This window comes from Elephantulus edwardii, unplaced genomic scaffold (assembly GCF_000299155.1).
Source record: "Elephantulus edwardii isolate Elephantulus edwardi_28Jun2011 unplaced genomic scaffold, EleEdw1.0 scaffold00223, whole genome shotgun sequence".
NCBI lineage: Eukaryota > Metazoa > Chordata > Mammalia > Macroscelidea > Macroscelididae > Elephantulus > Elephantulus edwardii.
The window spans coordinates 3,379,970-3,396,125 of record NW_006399973.1 but is presented as its reverse complement, the minus strand read 5'-3'; positions in this window follow the sequence as shown (position 1 = coordinate 3,396,125).

Here is a 16,156-nt window from a genome sequence, read left to right as displayed (position 1 = left end):
TGGATTCAAACTTCAGACTCTTTTATAGCCTGTCAGGGTTCCTGTTAGTATATCAATGTGGTTTTAATTTTCTTTCCTCTAGTGACTAATGATGCTAGGCTTATTTTCCTGAATTTTGGTGGCTAAGTGGTAAGGAGCTATGCTGTCAACCCAAAGGCAAGTGGTTTGAATCCACCAGCAACTCTGTGGAAGAAAGATAGATGATCTCCTCCGGTGTGATTTTTCAGCCTCTGAAGATCAGCTGGAGGGTCAGTTATAAGTTGATTTAGACTCAATGGTACTTAATAACCACCACCACCATCACAGATATTTGTATACCTTCTTTGGAGAAATGCCTATGGAAATATTTTACTTATTTTTGAAGTGGATTATTTGTCATTTTACTGTTGAGTTATAAGAGTTCCCTAAACACACGTGTAGGATTTAACGGAGAACACCAGGTACCTAGTAAATGCTATGTGTCAAATATACATACAGTGTCTTCTGAAGGCACCAGGGGGCAGTGAGGCTTCCCCAGGCTGCAAGGCAGTCCCCTGCAGAGCCCTTTGCTCTGTCATGATGCAGTGACTCCAGGTTATTTTTAAAAGGGGAAGCTCTGCCAGCTCTGGCTGTGAGTTTATTTCAGGTCCGGCTGCAGCTGTGCTGGTCAGGTTGTTTGTGGGAGGAAGTAGGACTCCAGCATGGAAGGGCCTGGGAAAACCCCCCTGTGGCCAGCTGATCCCCTCTTCTCCACTCTGGAAACAACAGCCATCCTGACAAGTGTTCAGAGGTGGGGCAGGATTTCCCTCCTCCACTTTCCCCAAAACTTTGTAAGCCCTCAACCCAGGTTAAAATATCTGGATGAAGTCTCTGAGGGCAGAAAGGCCATCTGCACCAACTGGGGTCGGGGTAAGGGGGGGACCTTACTTTTTTTTTTTTAAGGTGTAACTGAGATGCTAGGTGGGGCTTCTCAGTCCCCTTGAAGCTGAGCTAATATCCGCTTAGTTCTCCCAGCTCCATGGCCTGTGGAGGCTCAAAAAATTCTCCTCAAGGTTGCTCAGTTCACAAGAGCCTTGGGTTCCCACAGTCTCCTCAGCCTGCAGGGACTCCTGTTCCCTCGGGGCCTTGACTTGTGTTTAAACCTCAGCCCCCTTGGTGCCTTGGTCTCCTGGTGAGACCTCCCTGAGGTCAGCCATTTAAGCAGCAAAATCAGCTTCCACACAGAGCAGAAGGGCCCAAGCCCCATATGCTTCCTGTCCTGCTTTTCATAGTCCATTCTTCTGCTATCTTTCTGGTTTCCCTCCTGCTCTCCCTCATTTCAACTGGCTCCTCTCAACCTACCCTTTTATAAAACAACAACAACAAAACCACCACAACAAAAAAGATACTATCCCTTCTGTTTTGTGTGGAGTGACCTCACCTTCCAGAGGCCTTGAATTCTAGTCTTGCCTCTCTTTCCCACACCAAGGTTTCTAACAATGTGTCTGTTTAGTTGATTCTGACACCCTATGTGTCAGAGTAGAACTGTACTCCCTATAGTTTCCAAGGGCTAATTATTTTTCAGAATTAGATCATCAGGCCCTTCCATCAAGAGACTTGAGTGGATCGGAACCTTCCACCTTTTAGTTTGCAGCTAATTTGCACATTTGCACCACACAGGAAGTCCCCTAAAGTCAGTTCCCCACGAAGAGGAGTTCTGAAAATCGTTGTTGCTTTTGTTAGGTGCCATCAGAACAAAACGCTGTACTTTCAAGTACCATCCTCAAAACTGTTGCTCTGTTTAAGCCCCGTGTTGTAACCAATGTGTCAGTCTTTCTTGCTCAGAGTCGTCTTCTTTTTTCTGCTGACCTCCTACTCTTACAAGCATAACATTCTTCTGGGAGTGGCCTCTCTTGAAAACAGTTCCAAAGTACACGAGATCAAAGCTCCTCATTTCCTCAGTATCCTAGTCTTGACTTCCCCCAAGACAGATATATTAGTTCTTCTCTAGTAGTTTGAACAACTATTTCTGGGATTACATTATTCACAATGTTATCAGTAATTTTTCATGAGCCATAGAGACAAACATCTTTATGTAGACAATAAACCACTGATAAACACTTTTCTAATATTCTCTGCTTTCAGCCCAGGTCCATCTGATATTAGCAGTCTAGTCTTCTTAATTTTGTCTCAATTTCTTCCAATTCTCCATTAATGTATTGGTCTAACCATTTAAAAACTATTTTTAGCAAAATTTTACTTATGTGCAATATGGATTACATTCTTTTGAATTCTGATGGATAATGGTTTGTTTGAGGTTTTTTATTAGAATGGCCAGAAATATTACTCTCTTCTAGTCAGTTAACCAGAAGTTGTTCTCCAAATCTTTGGCATAGAGGAATGAACACTTCAGCGTCACATCCATCTGTAGAAACATCTCATTGGTTCTAGTCTATTGATTCATGGAGGCCTGGCTTTGCCAGTACTTGTAGTTTAGATTTCTTCCCTCAGTCTCCTCTGTTCCTGATCGTATGGTATCTTCTGAAATAATTGAACACTTACCAGTTCTTTTTTGTAAAATAATTCTCTGTATTAATTTATTTTTTTATGCCCCTTGAGAAATATTTTGCCGTAGAAGCCTAAACTGTTGAAAATTAAGACCTGAATTCTTTTTTCCAGTTCATTTATCTTGTTACATGCTGAGTATGTTTCCCCCTGTTGGTTTTCTAACTCCAAGTCTTTGCATGTTTTGCATGAGGCATTATACTATTTCGTTTTGTATTCCTGAGCCCTTGGAAATCTTCTGTGTAAATCTTACTTCATCATTTTTTTGCATTCACTTTTCTATTTTCTAGAGCCATTTTAGAGTTCCTTCTGATACCCATTTTGATATTTTTTCTTGCTTTGCCATCTTTCTAGCAACCTTTTTATCGTGTATGATGTACTCTAGAGCCAAGAATGTTTAATATATCAAATCTATTTTTGAGATGACCTCTAAATTCAGCTGGAATATGCTCAAGGGTATATTTTGAGTCTCATGGACTTCTTTTAATCTTCTTCAGTGTCGACTTAAATTTGCATATGAACATTGGTGGTCTCTTCTGAACTTGGTCTGTTCTGAATGCTGATATTGAGCTTCTTCTCCATTGTCTTTTTTCATAGATGTAGAACATTTTATTCTTGTGGATTCTGCCTAGTGAAATTCACAGGTATGCTGTTAGATGTTGTTGAATACAACTTATAAAGACCCTATATGGTATAGTATAGCATGCAGTGTTATATTCTTGGAGAAGTTAGCATCTCAAATTACAGAAACCATGAGCTAAATGCCAAAAATTACCTTACAGACTATATGATCAAGTAACTGATTCATTGATTTTTCTAGTTTGCGAAACAGTTTTGAAGTTTAAATATTAATAGAAGCCTGAAAAAAAACTGAATAAAGCATTGCTTCTTTGTGAAGCATTGGCCATAGCCCACAGCAAAGACCTGCAGTTCCCCACAGATGCAACAGTGATGGGCAGCGTAGCTGTGTGGCTGCTGTTACACTGGCCACAGTGCTGGGACTGTGGTGGCTCCATCTTCTGTCACAACTCAACTTCTTCAGTATCTTGGGCTTTTTTTCTCTCCTCCCATACTGCTAATCATAGTCTGATAGTTGATCTTCTATGAACACAAGAAGATAAATATCCTAACCCCTGGTAACCACTAAGACTTTCAGACCCATGGATAACGGCATTACAGAGCTTCTCATGGCAGATTCCTCGGGGTGAACAAAGGAAGTCTGGGCCCAAGCATAATATATTGTTTAAAGATGTAAAAAGTGACAAATTGCAGCCAAAAGAAGGCCCTGCTTGCTTAAAGAGTGCCTCCCCAGAGGTACACATCTGTGGATGACTATGCATTGGAGAGTAACCCATGCACTTGGGAGCTATGTGCTCTAGTTGGCAGGTCCAGGTGGAAGAAGGAGAATCACGCTGGTGGACAATCTTTCTGCCCAGGAACACATAGATTGAACAAGGATAAATTGGCTTCACTGAAAATTTATTACCCATTCTAATTGACATCTTATGATTAAAGTGCAAGTTGGGGAGTTAATACCTTTGATGAAGCCCTTTGGTTTTCTGCTTCTGCCCATCAACCTGACCAAATGTTAAAGAGATGGAAGCCGTCATGGAAGAGAATCTCTGGGACCTTACATGGATTATCATTTCCAGCTTTTTACTTTCCACATATTTGTGGGTTTTAATAAAAAACGTGTCTATAGACAGTATGTATTTAGATCATGCTCTTTAAATACATTCTGCTAGTCTCTTGTTTTTAATTAGAAATTTTAACCCTTTCACATTTAATGTAGTTGCTGCTAAGAAGGAACTTCTATCATTTCACAATTTGTTTCTAATATGCCTTATATATTTTTTTGATCATCAAGTACTTCTTTATTGACTTCTTTGGTGTTAAATGAGTATTTTCTTGTGTGAAGTTTTAATTTATGATTTTTAAAAAATTATATACATATTTTATTTTCTTAGAGTTAACATTTTAATATAGTTCTTGTTGTTATTTGCCGCAAGTGGTTTGTGACTCTTAACCACACTATGTACAACAGCTCTGAACTCTGCTCTATCCTGAGTCACCTCATTGTCTCTAACATACCTGCCCCCATTACTGCAGTCATCGAGTAAATCCATCTCATCCAGGGTCTTCCTCCCTTGTGTTGTCCCTCCGCCCTTCCAGACATGATTTCCCTCTCCAAAGACAGCAACATTTTAATATATTATGGTCTAATTAAAATTATCACCAACTTAAAATTAGTCATAAAACCCTTTATTCCTAGATAGCTCTATCCCTTTTTTCCACTGTTATTGTAAAAAATTATGTTTTTCTATATTATATGCCCATCAATCTAGATTTATGATTATCATTTTGTGACTTTTTATAATAATAGAGGAAAATAGCTAAAACAAAAATTATTTATATTTTTATATTCATCAGTATAGTAATCTTTAGGGTGCTATGGTGTTGACTTGGTTAAAACAGTTAGTTGCTAACCGAAAGGTCTGTGTTTTGTATCTAGCATCTGCTCCATAGAAGAAATATATGGTAATCTTATCCCATAAAGATTTACAGCTTTGGGAACTCTGCCAGGCACTTTTGTTCTGTCCTGTTGGGTCAGAGGCAAGGATAATGAGTCTGCTTCTCACATAACTGGGCATGCTGTTAGGAGGGACTGTTCCTTGAAAAATGACATCATGCTTAGAAAAGTAGAGGGGTCAGTGGAAGAGAGGAAGGAAGACCTTCAATGAGATAAATTGACACAGTGACTGCAGCAATGGGTTTCAGTATTTCAGAGATGATGACGATGGTACAGGATAGAACAGGGTTTGGATCTGTTCTTCATATGGTCACTATGAGTAGTGTTCGACTTGATGGCACATAACAACAAAGCATCGGGTTGCTTTGAGTTAGAATCAATTCAATAATAGGCTTACTTTTACTGGTTTCATCATATAAACTCAAGTAAGTGTTTAAAATACATACTTCGAGTATGTTGCTAGGAGAGGCTGCTCTTTGGAAAGGGATATCATGCTTGGAAAGGTGGATGGAGGATCAGTGAGAAAGAGGAAGACCCTTAACAAGATGGATTGACACAGAAACCACAGTAATTGACTCAAGTGTGTCACAGATAGTGAGGATAGGACCTTATTCAAATCTGTTGTTCATAGGGTCACCATCAGTCAAACTCAACTTGATGGCATCTAACAAGAGTAACAACTATGCATCCCATCAATATGCATATGATGACTCACTACTCTCTTGTACTTTTGAAATTCCATGACTGGCTTTTGATGATTTGATTAGAACATAGCTCAGAAAAACCTCTTTAAATTTATTAAATGTGGAGTTCACTGGATTTCTTGACTGTAGATCCACATTTTTCATCAAATTTGGGAAGTTTTTTTTACTATTATTTGACCTTGTATTCGTTCTGTTTCTTTATCTTGCTCTTAGTCTGGGGCTTCTGTTTTGCATGTTAATATGTTTGATGTTGTCCTAAAGGCTTCTTAAACTCTGATTTATCTTTATTTTATTTCATTCCCCCCTCCCCCCCTTGCTTCTCAGGATGGGTAATCTCTATTTGAATTATCTTCAAATTCACTGATGGTTTGGGTCCATTTCTATATGCTATTGGGATATAATAAGAAATCTGTAAAAGTAACTTAAAACATGTCTACTGCATTGAAACAGATGAGGGAGAGAAAAGTTTAAAAGCGGTATATTATAGGGTATTATGATTATCATAAGAGTCCGGAATGAAGGTTCCATAATGGAGTGTACCTGGGGCGGGGGATTGTATACCAATGACGAAATGTCTTTTTTACTTTTCAAAGAGAAGAGTGAACTGGGGTGGGGGGCGGGGAGAAAAGTGCAACAATGAATGAATGGAAATCCAAAATCTCTGTAAATGTTCATTAAAATTAAAAAAAAAAATAATAATGCAAGTCCTCCAAACATTCCTCTCCCTAACAACAATAGTAACACCTGGGCAAATCTATTAGTAGTTTATCAGTAAATGCATAGAGTAATTTTGGCTAACATTTCACCACCATATGTTTCTTGTTATTAACTTCTCTTTGACTTTTGTTTCTTGTTTTTAACTTCCCTTTAACCTTTGATCGTCTTTCCTCCTAATTCTTTGTTGGCATCAAAATAAATAGTCAAAATTTTATGTAGTTTAAGACAAACATTCTTTCTTTGTTTAAAAAAAGAGGATCAAAGTCTGACCCATGGTGTCCCCTGTGGGGTACTGTGCACCCTTGAGGTTTTTCCATTAGATCTGGTCTAACCTCTCATGTTGTATTTGAAGGAACTGAATGGAAATGATTTCTCTAAATCACACAGCCAAGTCAGTGGCAGGGCAGACGTATGAATTCAATTTTGTTTCTCCATTTTTGGTCTAGTAGGAGTGGTTTTGAACCACATATTGCCTGAGACACAAGAAAAGAAGAATAACATTCCTTGGCTCTCATTTGTGATTGTAAAGGAATTTCATCAGCTTTCTTGTGATTTCCAAGATGTGTAAAAAGAGCCAGCTTTTTCTACCTGTCTGCATAGTGGCCTGATGTTACCCTGGCAACAACTGTCAACAGGAATATTGCTTCCCCAGGCGAGTCACATCCTTTTGTTGACAAAAGAAGGGCGAGGAAGTATGAGTCTCTGGATTCAGTGTGTGGGGTTCCCTTCTGCTAGGAACTGTTTATTTATAACCCAAAGGAAATTTGTCCTAAAACAGGATTTCCGTGCTCACCTGCCTGTTGCTCCTTTTATAAGCCATAAGAACTAAGCAGGGCACAGTTCGAATCCACCAGATGCTCTGCCGGGGAAGGAGGGACAATCTCCTCCTGTACCAGTCAGATCTGATTTGACGGTACACCCACACAAAAAATAATAATAATTAAAAAAAAGACAACAACAAGAAACAAACAAGAACTAAGCAGGGATGATTTAGCTGTTTGAAGAGAGTGCCTTTTTTTTTTTTCTTTCTTTCTTTTTTTGACAGAGCAGAGTTAGACTGAGATCTTAAAATCAGAACATTGCAGATCAAACAGGAAAACCCCTTTCAACCTCGCTGTACAGATGAGGAAATGAAAACGACAATGACTTGACTTGCCCAAGGTCCATGTTCCTTTATTGGTAATGCAGAACTTGAACTTGGCTGACGTTCTGATTGCCTTTTAGGGGGTGATTGTTACTACAGGTTTGGCTCTCTGACAGTAATCCCACACAGGAACTGTCATCCCAACGGATGGGCACAGACTTGTGCATGCCCTTTATTGTGAGTGATGGAGACACATTCTGGGACTGTCTGAGTCATCTTCCGGACACCCTGTTTTCCGGGCTCCCAAAGCATCTCTCCCAATTGTCTGTCAGGGTTGAGAAACTGAGAACGTAAAGATTTTAGTCAAAGGTCAAAAACAAGTGCAACAGACTAACTGGCTCATCTGGTTGTTGGGGCACTTCTCTTGGGAGTCCTTAGTCAGCCTGCATGATGTCTGAGGCTAGAGAAGTTACAATCTATTCAGTCAGGATCTGAGGTTCTTCCTGCCCAGGTGGCCTCTCCTAAGGGCTGTCTGTGCCATCTAGTCCATCCTTGGCCTGGCCCATCTGTCCAGCATCCTTCAGTTACGGGGACACAGTCCCAGTCCACTCATAACCTCTTGAATCCAGGTAAGATCACCTGGTTTTCAGAAGGACTCAGTGAAGATAAGTCTAGGCCCTCTATCTAGCCATGCCTCACATCACTTCCTGGTGGGGTACCCTCTTTCCAGAGCCTCCTATAAACAACAGCACAAACTCTCTTCTCAGTTCACAGAACACACCACATCTTTGTTGTTATTAGGTGCCATCAGGGTGACTACAATTCATAGGGAGCTCTGGTGGTTCAGTGGTTCACAGCTGCCCTGTGGAAGAAAAATGAACAATCACCTCCCATGCAATTTACTGCCTCTGAAAACCCACTGGAGGGCAAGTTATGGGTTGGTTCTGACTCAATGGTAAACAATAACAACAACAACATAACAACCCTGTGAACACCAGACCTGAACCTTGCCCTATCCTGCACCATCTTTACAGTCTCTGTCATGCTTGAGCCCATTAGTATAGTCACGGAGTCAACTCACTTTGTTGAGGTTCTTCCTCTCGCTCATTAACTCTCTGCTTTCCCAGCATGATGTCTTCCAGCCCGCCCCCAGGACTGGTCCCTCCTGACAACATACCCCAAGGATGTGAGACAAAGTTTCACCATCTATGTCTCTAAGGAGTGTTCTGTTTGTATTTCCTTCAAGACAGAGATTGGCCTTAAAAAGCAGGCCAAAACCAAAACAAAACTAAAAACTCCAATTCAGTGTGATCAAGTCAGTTCCAACTCTATATAAGCAGCCTTATCGGTCAGAGTTGAACTGTCCTACAGGGTTTCCAAAACCGTAAATCTTCGCCTGTCTCTCATCTTTGTTTCCTGAGGAGAAGCTGGTAGATGACCACCACCCAGCTTTAAGCTAGAAGCCCAATGGGTAAGCCAGTGCCTGCAGAACTCCTTGAGTGGAAGACTTGAATCTCTTGGCCCATATGTTGATTTTTTTTTTTTTTACAAAGGTGGATGTTATTACATACACAATCCTGTATTGTCGGTAACGACAAACATCACTCTATGAATGGATACATAGGCACACGGGCAACACAAACAGGTACGGATGAGTAAAAGGCACTGCACTCATGACCATACATACATTCGTACATGACCATATGTGCTGTAACTATATACACTAATATGTTGTTGTTGTTGTGTGCCACTGAGTCAGAACCAACTCATACCTGATCCGCCAGCAGATTTTCAGAGGGTATAAATGACACAAGAGGAGATTGCGCATCTTTCTTCCTCAGAACAACTGGTGGATTTGAACTGCCTGCTCTGAGGTTAGCAGTGAAACTCCTTACCCAGTAGGCCACTAGAGCTCCCTGTCCACATATATGTACATGTTTGTTGTGGTTGTTAGGTGCTGTCGAGTTGCCTGTGACTCACAGTGAACCTATGCACAATGACCCTAACCCCTGCTCTTTCTTGTGCCAATCTGTCTCTGACATACGTACCCCTGTTACCGCAGTCACTGAATCAATCCATCTCATCGAGGGTCTTCCTCTCCTGTGTTGCCCCTTCACCCTCCCAAGCATGATGTCCCTCTCCAAGGACTGATTCCTCCTTAGAACATGTTCAAATTATGTCAGACGGAGCTTCAGAATCCTTGCCTCCAAGGAACAGCTTGGTTTTACCCTCTCTAGAACTAACTTGTTTGTTCTAGCAGTCCATGGTATATTCAGTACTCTTCTCCAGCACCACAGCTCAAAGGCATCAACTCTCCTTCTATCCTCCCTAGTCATTGTCCAGTTCTCTGATGCATAACAAGTGATTGCAAAGACCATGGCCTGTATCAGGGTACACCTTAGTCTCCAGACTGACATCATTGCTCTTTAGTACTTTGGACAGGTCTCTGGCAGCAGAATTTCCCAACACAATAAGTCGTGTAATTTCCTGGCTGCTGGTAGTGCCAGAGTGTTTAGTGTGAAGCCAAGCAAACTAAAGCTTTTAACAATGCAATCTCTTCACCCTATATCATAATGCTGCTGTTAACAGTCCACTTACATAGTAGAACTAAAAAGGGGCAACTTCTTAACGAAAACCAAGCATCCTGAGAAGATCTTGGGTCTCAGACCTGTAGGTCAATTAGTGTAATATGCTTACAAAGACAACACTCTACCTCTTATTTTAATAGGTAGTGAACTGGGTCTTAAAAGCTTTGGGTAGCCATCTAACTTACATTTAATACCATCCAGAGCAAAGAAGAGTTAATAAAATCAAAGACACACAAAAACAATTAATCCATTGGACCTCTCAAAGCTCAACTCCTGTGACCTTGAAACTAAAAGAAACAATTGATAGTAGTACTGCTGACCACTCTAAAAAAAATCACAGTGGAGGGTTCTGGATAGATTAGGAGAAAAATGTGTAACAAAAACATGAAACTAGCCAGGTTTACTGATCTGGTAGAGACCAGAGGAACCTCCAAGACTATGACCCTGGGTTCCCTTTCACCTAGAACTGAACTCACCCTGGTAGTTTAACTTTCTGGCAAACAACAGACAATCCTATAGGGTGAACAATAAAACCAGGGAGGTACCTCACTTCTTAGGACAGTCAGCTATAGAGGATCAAAAGGACAGCATTTGTACACGGATAAAGCTCAGAGGGCAGGGAGGGAGATGAAAACAAGAATCACAGGGTGGAAAGAGCATTGTTACAAGGCGGGGGTTGTAATTGTCAGAAAACAAAAGATGTAAGAACAGTAGAATGGAAAACAACCTGCTCTGTAAACTTTCACTCAAATCACAAATAAAAGTTTTTAAAAAGAAAAGCCAAAGACTTTTCATTTCATGCTTTCCTATATTGACTTCATGTTTCATAAAATTATTCCCATACACTATATTTTATAAAATTAATCACCCTTGAACTATGCCCAACATTAATCTGTCTTTTCAGGTCCTCGCCGAATCTTTTTCATTTCCTTTACTCCCATCCTCCTCTCACCAAATTGTTCAACCCTATGACTCCTCCCTACACATCCTCACCTCTCTGCTCCCACTCTTTCTGCCCCTGCACCCACATATACTTTTTACTAGTTATCCTTCTATTTTTATAATAATGGTCTTCTGCAGTATTTGTCAGTAAGGAGACTGAGTTAGTTCACTCAGCATAATACTCTCAAGTCTCTCTCAAGTTAAGTCATATTTTTTTAAATTGTTGCTTCTGAGTTCTGTGTAGTATTCCATTATGTGGATGTATCACAATTTCTCAATTAATTCATTTGTGGTTGGACATTTGGGCTATTTCCATGTTGCAAAGTCTTAAAATACACACACACACACACACACACACACACGTTTAACAGCTTTCTCCTTTCCTGAGACCCTAACCCTCATTGTTCGACTTTGGAAATAAGAACTGTGGCTCTTTCTCTGAATAGTCAACAAAGGAAACATATAAGGAATATGATTTATAAGGGAAAATGAGAATCCATCTAATTAATGTTCTCACTGCATTGTACCCATTATACAAACACACAAAAATGATGCATGACAAACGAAGCAGTGCACAACTCCTGGTCTTCATGCTGCTTCTCAGCCCCTCCACCTGACATTCAGGGGCCCGCAGCCTAGCCCAACACCTCCCTCCAGCCTAACTATCCTCTGGTCTTCTGAATCCTGCCCAAACTACACTTAGCTAATCCTTGGCCTCCAGAATCCCCTGTCCAATCATTTGTGGTTGAACCCACAATGGCATGGGAGAAAGTGTGTGGTCTTTGAAAGCAGGGAGGGAGTCAAATTTTGGTCTTATTATGTATGGGCCACATGACTTGGGATGTGTTACTTCATCTCTCTAACTACTACTGTTTGTTGCCACTGAGGTCTGCATCAGTGCATGCTGACACAGGACAGCAGATTGAGTCTGCTACGGGGGCTGCCTCATGATTGCTGATGTTTGGGTTTGTTGCTGTGGCCACTGTGTATTTCATGTTTCCAAGCTGGAGGCTCAACTTCCAGCCCTGCTTTAGACAATATTCATAAGTTCTGAGGATTAGGATGTGGGCATCTTTGGGGGCCTTATTCCGTCTGCCACACTGCTCTATGTCAGCTTAGTCAAGGGTAAAGTCAGAACCAGGGTCAGCTCTGTGAGCTCTCATCCAGTTTTCTTTCCGGCTCTCACACTGATTCCTGGAGTAACATTAAGTGAGGTTCTAAAGGTAGTTCTTTCTCCTCTCTGAACAAGGAGATGACATGACTATTGCTACTTCTCTTTGATCAGCTTGCCAGCTTGAGGGAACTCACCCTTCTCAGTATTAAAAAAAAAGCCTGTAGAGTAAGAGAAAGAAATATAAAACTATAAAAAGGTAAAAGCCTGTAGAGCAAGAGAAAGAATTTTAAAAATATAAAGGAAATATAATCTCATAGATAAGAATATAATTTCATTAACCCTTCAGTTAGTGTATAGAAATTGCATTTAGGTGCTCAGTCCACATTGGGAGCAGGGGGATAATGAAGGAAGTGTGACTTCTCATCCAATCCTTCGAGCTGAGGTCTCTAGCCACCTGTCTGAGGTTCTGCATGAGCATAGGCTCCAGATGCCCACCTGTACTCCAGCAGGCATGGTGAGATGAACTTCTAGTCAGGAGCTCAGATCAATGTTCATCTGGCTATGAAGGCACAGCATGGAATTTGGGGACTATGTAAATGGGGGTTGAAATGACACCAATAAAATATACTTTCTGTGTGAGCTTATAAAGACGGGTAACACTTTTTAGAACAAAATCGCGATAAAACGTAACATTCAAAAAAGAGAAAAGCAAACAATACCTGGCAAGACCCTAATATTCTTTGACACAAGTTGGGTCCCGAGAGGAGGATAACTTTGCTTTGTGGAGAGATGTGAGCATGCAGAGATGGCCTTTGAGTTCTGTCTCCAGTCTACACATGAAACTACACAAGGAGTTCTGCCGGCCTAGTGATAAGAAGCTCTAGTGCAATACTGAAGGCATTCAGTTTGAATCTACCAGTTGTTCCATGGGAGAAGGATGGGCCTTCTCCTCCTGTGTAACTAAACGACTTCTGAAAACCTGCTAGAAGATCAGCTATGGGTCAGTTTCAACTTGACAGTAAACAACAACAACATATGCAACAATATCCACTGTGTAGCATGAAATTTTACATACACACACCCACACCCAAGGATATTGTCTATTCACTTAGGTTGAGGTAAACTGAAGTGAGAGAAAATCCAGCCCAAATAGGCAATATGTCATATAACTTCAATTTTAAAATTCTCATGTAACTCAGACTTTCTGTTGTTATAGAAGCTGCTGGATGAACCCCTCAGACTATTGCCCTGAGAGAATCTTCAAACCTGTAAACTGAAACCAGCTTTACATTTTAAAGTCTACTCTAAACCAAACAATCGTTTACTTTAATTACCAAGGAATGTCTGCACAATAATTGCGTTCTTTTTAAAAAGCTATGGATTGGGAGTCAAACTGACAACAACAACTCGACAGATTAAATAGGAAGTTGAGGAGGCAGTGAGTTTATGTTAATGTAGAGGAGCAATTTAGAAAAAGAAGATGAGGGTAGATACACAACTTAAAGGATGTAATTACTGTCACTGAATTGTACATGTAGAAATCATTGAATTGGTGTATGTTTTACCAAGTATATTTTCAATAGCAACAAAAGTAACAAAAAATAAAAATAGGCAAATAAAAATATAAACTTTAAAAAAAATTAGGAGAACCTCCAGAGACTCTTAAAACATATTTTATTACATATTCACTTTGTCTTGGTTTTCATGTAGGATGTCTCTGACATCCTGAGGATAACATGGTGGTCTCTAAGGAGATGGCCACAGAAAATGTTGTTGTTATTATGTGCTGTTGAGTCTCTTGTGACCAATGGCAACCCGCTGTACATCAGTTCTGAACCCTGCCTGTCCTGAGCCAGTCTCACTGATTCCAACACACCAACCCCCTTTACCCTAGTCACTGTATCAATCCATCTCATCCAGGGTCTTCCTCTTCTGCTCTGTCCCTCCACCCTTCCAATGTAATGTCTTTCTCCTGACGACACGCTCAAAGTATGTGAGATGGAGCTTCAAAATCCTAGCCTCCAAGGAGAAACTTGCTTTCACCCTCTCCAAGACAGACCTATTTGTTTTCTTGGCAGTTCATGGTATGTCCAAGACTCTTCTCCAGCACCACAATTGGAAGGCATCAATTCTTCTTCTGTTATCTTTAGTCATTGTCCAACTCTCTGAAGCATAACAAGTAATTGAGAAGACAATGGCCTTGATTAGGTGCACCTTAGTCTCTAGACTGACATTGTTGCTTTTAAGTACGCTGGAGAGGACCTTGACAGCAGATTTTCCTAATGCAATTCATCTTTTGATTTTTCTGACTGGTGTTAGAGTGTTGATTGTGGAGCTGAGCAAGCTGTAATTGTTAACAACCTCAATCTCTACTCCATCTATCATGGTGCTGCCAATTGTCTCAGTAGTGAAAATCTTTGTCTTCTTGATGTTGAGCTTCAATCCATATTGAAGACTATAGTCCTTAACCATCTGCAGCAAGCTCTTCAGGTCTTCTTCAGTTTCAACAAGCAAGGTTGTGTCGGAATATGAAACATGAAACAGAACATGAGGTCTGTCTATAACCTCTGATTTATATGTTCTATCTTATAGGATTTTCCCCCCCCCATTTTCTTTTCTTGCTTGATTTTTCTGATGGACATAGAGAGAGATTACTCTCATTACCATTTGGCAGATAAAGAAACTGGACTTAGAGTTCAAATTTCGTCTTGTGGCCCACAGAGCTAGTAAGTGGAGAATTTAGCACCAATAGTTGTTGTTGTTAGGTGCTGTCAACTTGAGTATGATGCAGAGTGGCTCTATGAACAACACTCCTGAACCCTGACCTATCCTGTGTCATCCTCATCCTCACAGAGGCAGGGCAAATTAACCAGTGAGCATTGGTTTACGGTAGACAAGAAACACACATGCTTACTTGTGCTCCTGGTCTAGTGGATAGACAGGTGTACTGCCAATACAAAGGTGGGTCATTCGGTCTTACCAGCTGCTCTGAGAAAGAAAGATGAACAGTCTCCTCTTGGGCGATTTAAAGCCTCTGAAAATCCATGGGAGGCTCAGCTATAATATGCTTCTGATTCAATGGCAGTGAGTTGAATTGAGTGAACAATTTCACTACAACTTTTCCAGCTGAGTTAGAAGAACATGTGTGCCTATCTGGCAGAAAGAAAGGCGCTGTGGAGTAGAGAGACATGAGTGGGAGGCTGGCTGTTTAAAGTTATATCTCAGATTCCATCTCACACCTACTTTGGGCTGTTTGTGGGATCCTCTTTCTCACCATAAGTGTCCTTGCACTTTCTCCTCTCCTTTTCCTAGTAAAATCAAATTTATCCTTCCTTATCCAATAGCCAGAGTAATTTCTTTCAAGCAAACAGATAAAACAGTAAAACCTTTCCTCCAAATCGAGTTAGAGTCCAGTACTAGACATATACTATCTTTTAATGTTTTCCTTTATTATCCCTTTTTTTCAGTTGATGAGAATTATTCATGGAGTACAGGCTTAATGATGCTCAATGATGTCTCCCAAAAGTAAAAAGGAAGTAGAAATACCCCCTCTACTTGTCTCTGGCAGCAGGATTTAAAGTTGAAACTTTATTTGTCCAACTAGATCATTCTGCCCGGATTTGAAATCCACTGTCCATTACGGAGGTGCCAGAAGTGGGACCCAGAGTAGAAAACAGCCTGTGACAGCATCAGAGGCTGTCTCAGTATTTGCTCTGGCTGCATTCTGGAGACAGGAGAGTTCACTTTATTTGCCCAAACAGGTCCTTGAGCTTCCTGTCTATTCTGTGAAAGAAGAAGAAGAAGAAGAAGAAGAAGAAGAAGAAGAAGAAGAAGAAGAAGAAGAAGAAGAAGAAGAAGGAGGAGAAGAAGGAGAAGAAGGAGAAGAAGGAGAAGAAGGAGAAGAAGGAGAAGAAGGAGAAGAAGGAGAAGAAGGAGAAGAAGGAGAAGAAGGAG